This window comes from Dendrobates tinctorius, unplaced genomic scaffold (assembly GCF_039654945.1).
Source record: "Dendrobates tinctorius isolate UK_male_01 unplaced genomic scaffold, ASM3965494v1 ptg000056l, whole genome shotgun sequence".
NCBI classification, from domain to species: Eukaryota; Metazoa; Chordata; class Amphibia; order Anura; family Dendrobatidae; genus Dendrobates; species Dendrobates tinctorius.
The window spans coordinates 16254306-16269067 of NW_027361724.1; the positions used below are offsets into that span (position 1 = coordinate 16254306).

Genomic DNA, 14762 nt, shown 5'->3' on the forward strand with positions numbered 1-14762 from the left:
CAGGTGGTGTCAGGAGTTGTACCAATAGGACAGCAGAATTCCACCATAGCGCAGCGGCATACAGTGCCGGAAGTATGCTGATTTCTTGTGTCCCGCAGACCAGGCCTTGTCAGCCACAATCTGTCATTTACTAGATCTCTAAGTTGGTAATCCACTTTTCTTCTATACATCATTAATTTGACTGTAATTATTGAAACATTACTTTGGAGTGGTCTGGCTGTCCACCCTGATGTGCCCCTTCTATCTGCTCATGAATGCGGCCCGGCTTGTCACTCTGGAAGGATCTAACAACCACACAGTCAGCGAGCTAAGTGTCCCTAATATCTGTTGATGCTGCCAAGTGCTCAGTATCGGCCCAGGAACGCTGCTCGTCTTTTTAAGTAATGACCTTCTATGTAGTCTGTATCCTCGGTACAGTATCGGCGCCCATGTACTACTCCGTATAGATACATATAATAAATTTTATATATGTATGTGTAATTGTATTTTAGGGCATGTGTGCGGGTGATCTGTGGCGTAGCTGGAGGCCTTGGGATTGTGGCCGAGGATGAGCGCCTGCTGCAGTGTATGCTCGCCTTGCTTGGCTCGCTGACGTGCCTTGTGTAAGCTCTTCTCCTCCCTCTCACAGATATATCGCAGGAGTACAGTCATGTTTGGCCTGCCTCGCCTTGCCGATGCCAAACTTGTATATGCTTCAAGGTCACTTTTAAACATCATGTAATAGTTTGTAACTAAGATATATAACCGCCATATAATGCTGAAGAACTTGGCAAATGTTATGCCAGACCTTTCTTGTACCGAACTGAGAAATGTTGTGAAAGGTTACAAAGAATTTGCCTGAAACGGCGCCTCTCCTGTCCACAGGCGATGTCTGGAATTGCAGATTAATCCCATTGAAGTTAATAGAGGCGAGTTGCCATACTGCTGTACACAGTCCATGAACATGAGTGACGTTTGTTGAAACCGCTTCCGCTAGATTAAAATAATGACTGTAGCTGCTACTTGCCCTCCCCAGGTCCAGCCACTGCTCCATTCATTTGTTAATAGGCTGCAACAGTTACGTCACTAATATAGTACATGTGACCGAAGTGGCCAATTACTTGGCTCAGTGGATTGTGATGTCTACTCAGCAGAAACACTGAACTTGGTGATTGGCTGCAGTGGTCACAAGTACATAAAACAGATCAGGGCAGGGACTCGCCACTGGATCCGTGTAGTGTGACACTGACGTTCCTTTAACCCCTTTCTGACATTCGGAGATATAGTACGCCCACGTCGAACTCCCCCTGTTTGGTGCAGGCTCCGGCACTGAACCCGCACCTTTCTGGGCACATGACAACTGTTCTATAAAGCTGACATGTGCCCACAAAAGCCACCAGTGGAATCGTGATCAACCCGCAGCTGCTAACTAGTTAAATGCCGCTGTCAGTCTCTGACAGGCATTTACAGTTAGGTCCATATATATTTGGACGGAGACAACATTTTTCTAATTTTGGTTCTAGACATTACCACAATGAATTTTAAACAAAACAATTCAGATGCAGTTGAAGTTCAGACTTTCAGCTTTCATTTGAGGGTATCCGCATTAAAATTGGATGAAGGGTTTAGGAGTTTCAGCTCCTTAACATGTCACCCTGTTTATAAAGGGACCAAAAGTAATTGGACAGATTAAAGAATTGTAAATAAAATGTTCATTTCTAGTACTTGGTTGAAAACCCTTTGTTGGCAATGACTGCCTGAAGTCTTGAACTCATGGACATCACCAGACGCTGTGTTTCCTCCTTTTTGATGCTCCGCCAGGCCTTCACTGTGGTGGTTTTCAGTTGCTGTTTGTTTGTGGGCCTTTCTGTCTGAAGTTTCGTTTTTAACAAGTGAAATGCATGCTCAATTGGGTTGAGATCAGGTGACTGACTTGGCCATTCTAGAATATTCCACTTCTTTGCTTTAATAAACTCCTGGGTTGCTTTGGCTTTATGTTTTGGGTCATTGTCCATCTGTAGTATGAAACGACCAATCAGTTTGGCTGCATTTGGCTGGATCTGAGCACATAGTATGGCTCTGAATACCTCAGAATTCATTCAGCTGCTTCTGTCCTGTGTCACATCATCAATAAACAATAGTGACCCAGTGCCACTGGCAGCCATGCATGCCCAAGCCATCACACTGCCTCCGCCGTGTTTTACAGATGATGTGGTATGCTATGGATCATGAGCTGTACCACGCCTTTGCCATACTTTTCTCTTTCCATCATTCTGGTAGAGGTTGAGCTTGGTTTCATCTGTCCAAAGAATGTTCTTCCAGAACTGTTCTGGCTTTTTTAGATGTTTTTTAGCAAAGTCCAGTCTAGCGTTTTGATTCTTGATGCTTATGAGTGGCTTGCACCGTGCAGTGAACCCTCTGTATTTACTTTCATGCAGTCTTCTCTTTATGGTAGATTTGGATATTGATACGCCTACCTCCTGGAGAGTGTTGTTCACTTGGTTGGCTGTTGTGAAGGGGTTTCTCTTCACCATGGAGACTATTCTGCGATCATCCACCACTGTTGTCTTCCATGGGCGCCCAGGTCTTTTTGCATTGATGAGTTCACCAGTGCTTTCTTTCTTTCTCAGGATGTACCAAACTGTAGATATTGCCACTCCTAATGTTGTAGCAAATTTTCGGATGGGTTTTGTCTGTTTTTGCAGCTTAAGGATGGCTTGTTTCACCTGCATGGAGAGCTCCTTTGACCGCTTGTTTCCTTCACAGCAAAACCTTCCAAATGCAAGCACCACGCCTCAAATCATCTCCAGGACTTTTATCTGCTTAATTGAGAATGACATAACGAAGGGATTGCCCACACCTGTCCATGAAATAGCCTTGGAGTCAATTGTCCAATTACTTTTGGTCCCTTTAAAAACAGGGTGGCACATGTTAAGGAGCTGAAACTCCTAAACCCTTCATCCAATTTTAATGTGGATACCCTCAAATGAAAGCTGAAAGTCTGAACTTTAACTGCATCTGAATTGTTTTGTTTAAAATTCTTTGTGGTAATGTCTAGAACCAAAATTAGAAAAATGTTCTCTGTCCAAATATATATGGACCTAACTGTAACTCACCCTTACCGGAAGTGAGTCACTAATCCCGCCCATCGGTGACCCAGATCTGAAGCAGATCTGTATGGTTGTCATTGCCAGATTGCTATGAGCGCTACCCCATGGTTGGTGCCCATAGCAAGTGAGCATTTCTGCTACACACAGGCGATCTGATAATCGTCTGTGTGTAGCAGTCGATTAAAGTACTTCAGCTTCTAGTCTCCCAAGAAGACTATTGAAGCATACCAAAAGTTTTAAAAAGTTTTAAAAAATATTTAAAAAAAATTTAAAAAAATTCCGTAAAAGTTCAAATCACCCCCCCTTTCGCCCCATTCAAAATAAAACAATAAAAAAAATCAAACATACACATATTTGGTATCGCTGCATTCAGAATTGTCTGACCTATTAAGATAAAAAAATGCAATAACGGACGATCAAAAGATCGTGTCTATGCCAAAATGGTATCAATAAAAATGTCAGCTCGGTGTGCAAAAAATAAGGCTTCGACCAACCTCCGATCACAAAAATTGGACACTTTACAGGTCTTGGAAAATAACACTATTTTTTTTTTTTTAAACAAATGTTGGAATTTTTTTCACCACTTAAAAAAGAACCTAGACATGTTTGGTGTCTCTGAACTCTCAATGACCTGGAGAATCATAATGGCAGGTCGGTTTTAGCATTTAGTCGAGATGAGCGACTTTGCCTTTTTTAGGGTCGAGTTGGGTTTCATGAAACCCGACATTCTCAAAAGTCGAGTCGAACGAAATCGGCCGACTATCGTGAAAAGTCGAAGGTCCAACTGAAACACGAAACCCAATGCAAGGCAATGGGGAAGAAAAGTCGGCAGGGAGTGGAGGACAGGAAACACACCTACATGCCGGACCGCTTTTTTAAAGTGTGCGAAAACTCGCTCGCTCTCTCTCATGTCATCTCTTTGCCCACAGTGTACTTCCTTGCTCAGTGACTGAAGAAACTCACGTGCAAGCATTCTGGGAAATCCAACTTTGGCGCTCGTTTTGTCGACCGCATGGCCGACTTCACGCTGTGGCCGGGTTTCGGTTGGCGAAACCAAACTTTGTCAAAAGTCGGCAACTTATTAATCTGGCCGACCTGTTTCTCTCAACTCTAGCATTTAGTGAACATGGTAAAAAAAAAATAATGTGGAATTGCACTTTTTTTGCAATTTCACCACACTTGGAATTTTTTTTCCCGTTTTCCAGTACACGATCAAAAACTGAAATATCCCTGGTCGATAAGGGGTTAAATTGAGTATCTCTGCTTGATCTCACAGTAAAACCAAAACCGAAGTTTAATCAACGTAGTTAATTAGGTTTCTTTGTGCACCCTCGGTGTGGCAAAGAGGCTCAATACAATGTTCCAGGCACTGATTTTTATGTGTCTGCCTCCTTCATCAGACAGTGACAATATGGAAAACAGTCTTAGGCTGCATTCACACGTTGCGTTTTTTTCGCTGTGATTTTCCGCTGCAAAAACGCTAAGAAAACGCATCCCATGGGATTCCGCATTGCTGTGCTAATGCTGCGGATTTTACTGCTGCAGAATCGCATTGCGGTAAAATCCGCAGCATGCTCATTCTTTTTGCAGAATCATGGCGATTCCGCACCCATAGGAATGCATTGATCCGCTTACTTTCCGCATGTGGCTGTGCACACCATGCACAAAATGAGCGGCTCATGTGCGGATGGAACCCAGGGCCTGGAGGAGAGGAGACTATCCTCCATGCCCTGGGTACCATAATCCTGTAAAAAATAGAGTAAAAATAAAAAATAGTGATATACTCACCCTTCGGCGGCCCCCGGAGTCCTTCGCGCCTCTCACCATGCTCCCGGCATCTTCCGGTCCCAGGAATACGTTGCGGTCTCGCGAGCGTGACGTCATCTCAGGTCCTTCGCGCAAAGCATTACTGGGACCGGAAGATGCCGGAAACGCCACAGAGCAGATCGGGGGCCGTCGGAAGGTGAGAATAACAATATATATATATATTTTTTTACTTTAACATCCTACCTATCACATTCCAAGCGATGCTAATCGTTTGGAATGCGCAAGCATTCCGCAAGTGGAAAACGCTTGTTATCCACGTGAAAACGCATGTGAATTCGCATGCGTTTTGCCCGCGGCGGGAGTGCGGAAATGTTGCGGAAATTTCCACAGCATTTCTGCAACGTGTGCACATAGCCTTAGGAGCGCAGGAAAGAGACTCAGAAACGAGATTGAGTTAAACCACAACACATTTTGACGGAGGATCTGTCTTCATCAGGTGGATGTTTGAGTCTCTTTCCTGCGCTCTTAAGACCGTTTTCCATATTATCATTGCTACTATCCTCCATCGTAGGTTTTCGGCTGGAGCTGTGGTGGAGACATGACATTCTGTCCGCCCCTGGATTGCTTCCTAAGCGCTCCTCTATGACCGCTCATTACTGACTCTCCATCAGTCAGGGCTCACTCCAGACTGGCCAGCGCTGTCACCAGTGTTGGAGGGAGAGAAATGTAAAACCAGTTGGCGGAGTGGTGGAGGGGGCCACCTGATCACACCCAGGGTGCACCGAGCGTCCTGATTGGCATCTTTTGATTAAACTTCATTTGCTTCAGAATGGAGGCAGTGATTAGATCACTAAAGCTGCAGTTCTTATAGGGGCTGTATATGCCTTATTTATACTGAGCGTTTGGGCTGGCGGACTACTTGTTACTTAGCGGGGACTTATGGAGAGGGAAATGTATTTTGCCAGGAAACCCCCATCACTGCTGAGAATCTCGGATTCATTCCTAGTTACACCCTACTATAACTCCTAGTGAAGGAATTCGGTCTGCTCCATCAGCGAGCCGAAGTGCAACTACAGGTCATAGCCCTCGTCACAGAGCTGTAAACTTCACATTTTGGGTGTGAGCGCTGCAACTACGGACATGTGACTACTCTATGTATGCAGAATATTGGCTCCTCTTGAAAGCACGCAGTGTGAAGTTAAGTCACTGTGTGCGACATAGCTGACAATGGTAAGAATGAAAACTACAACTATTCATCCAGTTCTTGATACAGCGCCTGTAAGTCTCTGTTCACATGTCATCCGTTTGTAACGGATCCAGTATTGGAAAAAAAATCGTGTCCTTTACAAATGGAGCAAAAACCAGATGTCCTTAGCCTTCCATTTTGCATTCATTATTCCTGTTGAACCTAACCTGTTTTATTAGAGGTGTCTTTGAACGCCACTTCTGGGCATGCGCAGTGCTTAAAACACTGATCCGGTAACAGTTACATGTGTTGTGATCAGTTTCTCATAGAATTCAATGTTAGAAAAGGGAAAAAAAAATGGATCTGGTTGTGATTCCTTTTAATGGCCAAACAGTTGTGCAGACTATATCTTTTGATCCAGGTAAGTAACAGGTTGGATTGCTGTCATACAGAACAAATTACTGACATTTATGTCCCCATTCAAGTGAATGGATCCCGTACTAAGACCTGATGCGATCTGTTCAGCTACATTGACCTGTAATGTACCAGACCTGACGTAGTGTTATAACCACCATGTGCATCAGATAAAAGTAGTGTAAACCTGATGATGGCAGGTTCAGCACACCATCTAATGTGTATGGGGCCTCTCAACTGTCCTCCAACAGATGGATGCCAGAGGACGTAAGGATCAGACGTATGAATCTCAGTGGAAATCCTTTTGTTGTGTTCGGAGATGAGCCACTGCCAGATGATTCTGCAGCTCTCTGATATAGAACAAAGTAGTGCTTGGTCGAGATGAGCGTCCTTTTTTTGTGTGTAAATCTAGCTTAAAGGTGTTGTCCAGGCTTGAGGTTCAAGTCTGTAGTCACTCTGTGGTTGCAGACTTGTGACTCCTCAGGCTATGTACCCACGTATGCAGAAAATTCCTGACTAAAAACCGGACTCCTTCCCAGGAAACGCGCGATTTTTGCTTGATTTTTGCGCGTTTTTTATGCGTTTTTTTTTTTCCGGAGCATCCCCAGTCTCATAGAATATAGTTAGAAATGCGGATTTTTCAGCGAAATTAATGAGCATGCTGCGTTTTTTACAGTGATGCGTTTTTTGGGGGGCGGAAAAAAACGCATCACTATGCACAAAAAATGCAGAATTCATTAAAATGAATGGGATGCCTGTTGTAAGCGTTTTTGCCGGTAAAAACGCTTAAACGCGAAAAAAACGCTTACGTGTGCACACACCCTCACAGTGCGCACACTATCAGGATTTGCTGGGAGCTGGCACGTGACCGCAAGTATGCATTCACATGCCGACTAGACGTGCTTTGCCTCGCTCATTTCCCATGTATTGAGCGAGGCTGGATACGTCTGGTTGGAATGTGGTCAGAAGTTTTCAAATCACATGACCGACCACTCCCGGCGATGGCAAATCCTGACCGTGCGCGCTGTGAAAATTCACAAGTTTGCAGTCACATACAGGGGTTGGACAAAATAATGGAAACATCAACAAAAGTTAGTTTAATATGGTGTAGGTCCACCTTTTGCGGTGATTACAGCCTCAATTCTCCGAGGTATGGATTTACACAAGGTGTGAATTGTTTCCAAAGGAATTGTAGCCCATTCTTCAGTTAAAACACCCTCCAGTTCTTTGAGCGACGATGGCGGTGGAAATTGACGTCTAATTTGAATCTCTAAAATCGGCCATAAATGCTCAATAATGTTGAGGTCTGGGGATTGTGGGGGCCAGATGAGATGCTCAACTTCATTACAATGTTTCTTGTGCCATGCTTTAACGATTCTAGCTGTACGAATTGGTGCATTATCATCCTGAAAGATGGCGTTCCCCTCCGGGAACAGTGCTTGAACCATAGGATGCACTTGGTCGCCCAAAATGCCTAAATAATCGCGTCTGTTAATTCTTCCATGAAGGCGTATCATTGGCCCTGCAGATCTCCACGAAATAGCACCCCAGATCATCACAGAACCTCCGCCATGTTTTACGGTTGGGAGAAGGCAGTCTGGATGGAATGCTTCTTTCGGCTGTATCCAAACATGAACTCGGCCGGAGGTCGGAAATAGGGTAAACGATGATTCGTCTGAGAATATCACGTTTCCACTGCTCGAGGGACCTATTCTGGAGGTTTCTACACCACTCTAAACGCTTGGAAACATTTGTCATTGAGAGCAGCTCTTCCGTGGAATCCAGATTTGTGCAGCTCCTGACGAACAGTTTTCGTGTAAACTGGGTTCTGTAGGTGTTCATTGAGCTAGGCAGTGATTTTCTGAGCCGTGGTCTTGCGATCCTCTCTCACAATTCGCTTTAGAGTCTGACGGTCTCTCTCAGTCAACTTTGACTTTCGGCCGGACCTGTGCTTTGCTGCGGACGTTTTTCCTTCTCTTTCAAACGCAGTCATTACTTTGGAGACAGTAACTCTTGACACGCCAAGCATTCGGGCACTTTCTGTAACACTGGCGCCTGCCATACGAGCACCAACAATTTGGCCTCTTTGAAAATCCGAGAGGTCTGCCATTGGTATCAGGTTCTCATCAATGTTCTTACAATTCTGCAAAACAAACAGTTAATTTACATACACATATCACATAACACAAATAATCAGCTGCAAAACATTTCCATATGTCACAGTTTGCATGTTTATAACATGTTCGAAGATTATGATGCCAAAACGTTAGGTGTTTCCATTATTTTGTCCAACCCCTGTAGAGTGACTGCACATTTGAACCCAAACCTGGACAACCCCTTAAAGCTGAAGCTTTATCCATCATTGCCAACAATCAGCTGAGAAACCAGTAACAAGCAAATAGATCAGCGCTGGATACAGACAGATTGATTGCACCTGTAATTGGGCGCTTACACAGTGTGAACAGTACACTAATAAATGGAAGTTTTGTATTTGTTTTACATATCAGTCGTATTACTGCAGATACAAGTCGTCGTCCCCTATGGCGTTACTACTGCGTGATCTTCATTATGCACGGTCTGCACACAAGTAAATAGCTACAACTGTACAGAAGAGCGCTGCTCCTGAAGACACCGTGTAATCTCATTGGGCATGCATGTTACCGCGGCACAAGGCCAGTCCTTCATCTGACGTTAGTACTGTGACTCGTCACTCAGGCTGACTCCATAGTGTCACCAGTAAGCAATGCTGCCTCAGTGCCTGCACTCACAGGTCTTATTATTTGAAAGTTTTGCTATTTTTAAGTTTATTTTTGTCACAATTACATACAGTGCGACTCCATTGTGCATGGGACCTATAAATCTCTTTAGAAGGCCAAAACTGCAAAACCGCTGTGACGCTAAAAAGTCTGCTCAGACGTCACAATTTCTTTTAATCACTAAGGCGGTTTTTACACGATGCATTTTCTGTTTTTTTTTCTTTTTTTTTTTTTTTTTTTTTTATGCAGTAAAATTGATAGCCGTGACACAGATCAGAATCAGATCTCCTTAATTGTGCCCAAAAATACCCGGGCATATGGACACCCCTGTAGACTGCAATAGGGGAAAAACATGGATAAAACTTTATATGAAAGCTGATAGAGGAGGGGTGTCTCAATCAGCCTTTCAATCCTCACCCAAAATTCTTGTTAATTTTCCGCTCGCTTAGGCTGTAGACTTGGTGTGAACACGGCCTTAGATCGCAATCTAGGAATGTAGCCGTCACTTTCACTCTCATAGAAACTAAGCAGTCGCTATGATAATGATGCGAGCTGTTTCTATTGTTACATGAGCATTGTGAACCTTGTAAACCTGCTGCACAGGTATGACAGAGGAATGACATAATAGGGAAATAATGGTCATTCATATTACTTTTAAGGTAAAATTCGGTAATACGGCTGATCTGACTTTCTGCATCAATATTGGTAGTTATGGATGGGAAACGATACAATGGACCATGCAAGCCCACCGCTAACTGATTACAAGACCACTGCTACAATGAAAGAGGCAATAAACATTACATGTCTACTTGTGATTTACAGAAATTCCATCAAAATGGATAAACCTGTTAATAACGTCAAAAGGCTTATTTACATTGGCTGTTAATCGACCAGAAATCACCTAACAAATGAACGAATGTTCTTTAGGTGAAATGATTTATAAACCGACTGAAAAGTCATCACTCTCGGCAGCATTTCATCCTGTGGAAACAGGTGATGTGCTGCCGATAACCTCATGTTTCATGTGCACAGAATGATCGTGACTGGCTTACAACATGCAGATTAGTGACTGTCGCTTAAAGGGAACCTGTCACGTGAAAAAAACGCTATTATCCTGCAGATATTGGGTTAATCTGCAGGTTGATAATGTTATTGAACCTCTCCAGCGCCAACACTTGGAGCCCCACTGCTGGGAGGAAATTACCTTTATTCCCCCCAGTTAGCGTTTGGGTCTCAGTCACAGGGACGATGCTGGGTTTAGGCGCTGCTCTGTACAGAGTGTTCTCGGAGAGAGCTGGTGTCAGACGGCGCAGAAAAACGGGATCAGCCACTGATACTCCCAACGGCCTAGTCCTTCTCTCCGATATTCTGTGTCACTAGGGAACGTTGGGAGGCCCCCATACACATTAGATGGACAGCTGATCTTGCTGATATCGACAGCTTTTTATCTCATGGTTATGATATGGTAAAATGTAGCATTTACGAAAGTGATACCTTTTTGGTAGTTGTGGGACCTTACTAAAAAGTTCCTGTATGAGGTGAGGGTTATTAGGGTGGCGGACTAGGGGATTGTTTGGACTAAGTTAGATTCTCCTAGGAGCCTTTACATTTTAGGCACAACCCTGTATTAGGCCACTATTGCGGTCAGTGATTGACTTTGTTGACATTTCTTATGTGTTAAAATGGGACCAGGCAGTAGAGACTGGCAGGGACCAAGCAGTAAGGACCTGCAAAGGAACACGAGTTATGGGGCATCATTGAAGGCGAATATTGTTTGTTTTTTGTTTGTTTTTTTTTACGGTCTGAGCACTTAGAAATTATTTTTCAATTTGTTGGACGACCCCATTTAATTTGACAAAAGTTAGACTCTAATCCTAATTCCTGTGGGATGGATTTAGGTCCCGAGTTATCATCTTTCAGAACCAGAGAAAACCCATTAGATCTTTATAAAAGTAACCAGTTGAGCATCTAGGGAAGGCCATGGATATCCAGCCTTGGATTTGGCATGCTTTTATGTATTAATGTGACTGGTTAAGTGGGATCTAGAGCTATGCAGAAGACCTGCCCGCCAGTTGATTGGACCTATTGACTTTTAACAGTGGGCTTTTGTTTCACTCTGAACCTTTGGGCACCACATGGGGGAGGCCGCTTGTCCTGTCCACATCGCTGATTCTTTGTGCATCCGGCCGGTTGAATGTCCGTTCAGATGGATATGCATTCTGGCCTTTCACATGAATGACAGAGATATTTTGTCTGCTGGCAACGCCTGCCTATTCCCATGAATGGGGGTCGCTGTGGATGAATAGATGGCTGGAGCTCCAGCCATTGTGCTGCAGGGCTTAGGCATGTTTCTAGGAGAAGTCACTGATGTGGCTTTGCAGTCTATGAATCTTCTATAGGCTGCTTGTATAATGATCCTCTTGGCCATTGCCACTCTGTACAATCGAAGTCTACCTTGTAGCGTTCTTAACCCTTTCTCTACCGGCCTTGAAGATGCGTCTCATAGATCTTCTCTTAGACTCCCAGGAGAGGTTCTGCCGTTCATCCATCCTTTATCTAGGGGAGCAGCTGTTTTCCTGCTGTCTCTATGTTCTTATGAGACAGTTAGCGCGAAGGATCTAGGGTAATGCAAGTGATGGGTTAATCAGTCTCCATGGGGTGGAGAGATGCTCCCTCACTAGTCTGTACAAAGAGGAACAAAGGGATGTGATCAGTGCAATGGGGACAGCATTGAGCGTGCAGTTTTGCTGATCACTCTGAATTTGGACCCTTCTCCGCTATTTGATCCTGTAGCCGTTGGCGGCCGCGGCAGTTCTGGAGCAATGGTTCCTGGCCACGTTAAAGTCTTTAGGCACAGAAGCCACTGACAGATGCTCCTGTTAGGTGTGAAGCGCTGAAGGTGAGTAGAACAGATGGATAATCTGATTTTGATGACTTCCAGGCACACAAGCTGGAGCAGGCCTCCTTAAGTCCGGGGCGTTTATCCTCCTAACTGCTGGATGCAATTGTCGCTTAATCTTCTTGACATGGAACCCCCCAAAAAATGCAATGAATCACATGGTTTAAGGAATAACACTCTACCAGATAATGTGTTAAATAGCTTGTGCCCCCATTACTGTAATTGACCAAATTGGAGAATAGAAATTAATTCGATGTAATGCTATAGAATAATGTGATTGGCTTTGTATCACAGGGCTTAATGAGACGGAGGCGGATTGTGTGTATATGTCTTCCTGTTGGAAGCTTTTCCATTCTTTGTTGTGTCGGTCGTTGGATATTTGCGTACTGAAATACATGGACAAAGGGCTCATCATGGCCCGTATATCCAGCGTATGAACAGTCCGAAATATATATACACCCCAAATAGCAAGGCTGGTCTTCTACCAACATGTCAGATCTGCAAGGTGCGATTTATACAAGCGGGAATCCACGGATTTATTACAGTGAGTGTTATCTGGTTAATACTTAATGAATAATATTTAGCAACAATTTATTATGGAAAATACGGTAGCTGATTGATACACTTTTTGCAGTAGTTATTATAGGACAACCACGGTTTTAATTTTTTTAAATGGTGTAATTTAAGTTTGAACTCATAGTTCATATATTCTGTATTGTTTATTATAGATGTGTGTGGGTATGTAAAATGTGTATGTGTGCTAGCTGTATAAATGTAGGCATGTAAATGTGTATGTGTGAGATACCGTATGTCTCTTAGTGTGTGTGATATATACACAAAAACATATACATATCGAATATAATATATATATATATATATATATATATATATATATATATATATATATATATATTGCACAAATCAATAACAAAACCTCAACTGTTCATCTCTTCGGCACCTTTGTTTCATATTAATGTTTGCGCCTTACTCTTCTTTAATTTGCATCTGTTTTTAAGTTCACTTTACTTGGCTTTGTCTGATATAATATTTATTTATTTCTTATACTATGTGGGCGTGGTGGTTTTCCTAATACAAACATTTTTAGCCTAATTTAACCTTTGCAACTTTTTCAATATTCTGCAAAATATTTTCACCTAATTGTACTCCAGTTCATTACAAAATCTGCCTAAGTTAAAAGCCAAAAAAGTATATTTGATTTTGCTCAAAATTCATCAAAACACGGATGACGCCAGAATTTGGTACAAAAATGTCACCAAATACCACAAGACCATAAAGAAAAGTCACTTTATAAAACCTTAAGTGCTGAATAATATTTGCATACGTGCACTGTTTTAGCAGAATTTTCCCTCCGTTCAGTATTACCAATGAACGCCGTCCCCTTCTTCCACCTGCTCGCTCCCATCAGCTGATAATGCGGCCCCTCCTATCTGTGTGCTTTGAGAGTGAACCGGACTGTGATTGTACAAGGCGGAACATACCAAAGGTTCTGCTCACAAGGATTAAATATATTTAGAAGTCAAAAAGCCGTCAAGGTCCAAATGTCGCACAGTTCTGATCTGGACTCGATAGGTGCTTTCATATCTTATTTTTGCCCTATACTGATGGCTACAGAGGATTCTGAACATTAGCAGACATGAGAGAATCATCTACGTTTTCTATTATGTGATCTTAATCAATTAATTTTTTTTAGAAAATATTGAGACATAACCGAATATCCTAAATTTATAATTACGGTATTTACATTTTCCTAAAGTTCTTCTGTGAATATTACTGAGATAAGCGTTTTCTGATGTTTTGCCATTAAGTTGACTACCAATGGCTTTTATGAGATGTCCATAGCTGGTCCTACACATTAGATGGCCTGCTATCTTTTCCGACAGACACAGAAATGCAGCTGAGCGGTCCGATGTTTTCTTGGAGAGTCGCTGCGGATGCTCATGTCCCTGCCTAACAAAAGGATCGGGTGATTACATTCCAAATTCCTGATCCTTATGTCCCCTGCCGTCTGATGGGGGACAGTTATGAGGACCCCATACACATTAGATCTGCCGAAATTGTTGGGTACAGCCCACTTTTATCTAGTGTATATGAGGACCTAAAGACTGGGTTCACATCACATTTGGGGTTTGTGCTTGTGATACACGTCTGAGGTCTGCTGCCAAATATGCCTGAATAATTGGTCATCCTTCCTTTCTCAATTCTTGACTGCACTCTAAAAAGATGTTATGAGGAACTAACCGGTATTCTATAAGGAGGAATCCAGCCTACCTAATATTGGGGAACCATTGTGGTCTCTCAATAACCAACCAATAAAGTGGCACTCTAGCGCTGTAGCATGAAACCATGAAATATATGAATGAATTGCATTAATACTCTAGAAAATGGGATTAATTGAAAATACTTAGCGCAAAAATTAGCCAATTCATGTGTGCCCAGCAGCCATGATAAGGCGATTCTCGTTGCTGGGAACCTATCTAATGTGAATTCTCTCCTAGGCTGAAGACTGCATTTATGTGGGTAGATAGGATTCAGAGGCGAACCCTTGGTGTGTTGCTTAAGAGAGTCAAGAACTTTTAGTGGGTTTAAATGTGGAGAAACAGAGGAGCGATTGAGTCTCTATAAAGAAGATA

The 14762-nt window shown here is 43.0% G+C and overlaps 1 protein-coding gene across 6 annotated transcripts in view; it reads left to right on the forward strand.

Annotated features, from left to right (window-relative positions):
- DIP2A (disco interacting protein 2 homolog A) overlaps window positions 1-14762 on the forward strand; it is a 110786-nt gene that overhangs the window by 37268 nt on the left and 58756 nt on the right. The window contains exon 1 of one of the 6 annotated variants that reach the window (XM_073577539.1): window positions 11990-12111. The exons of the other annotated variants lie outside the window; for them this stretch is intronic. The gene's annotated coding sequence lies outside the window, so the exon portion shown is untranslated. Of the gene's footprint in view, window positions 1-11989; window positions 12112-14762 lie in introns of those variants that run through there. 6 annotated transcript variants of the gene reach the window in all.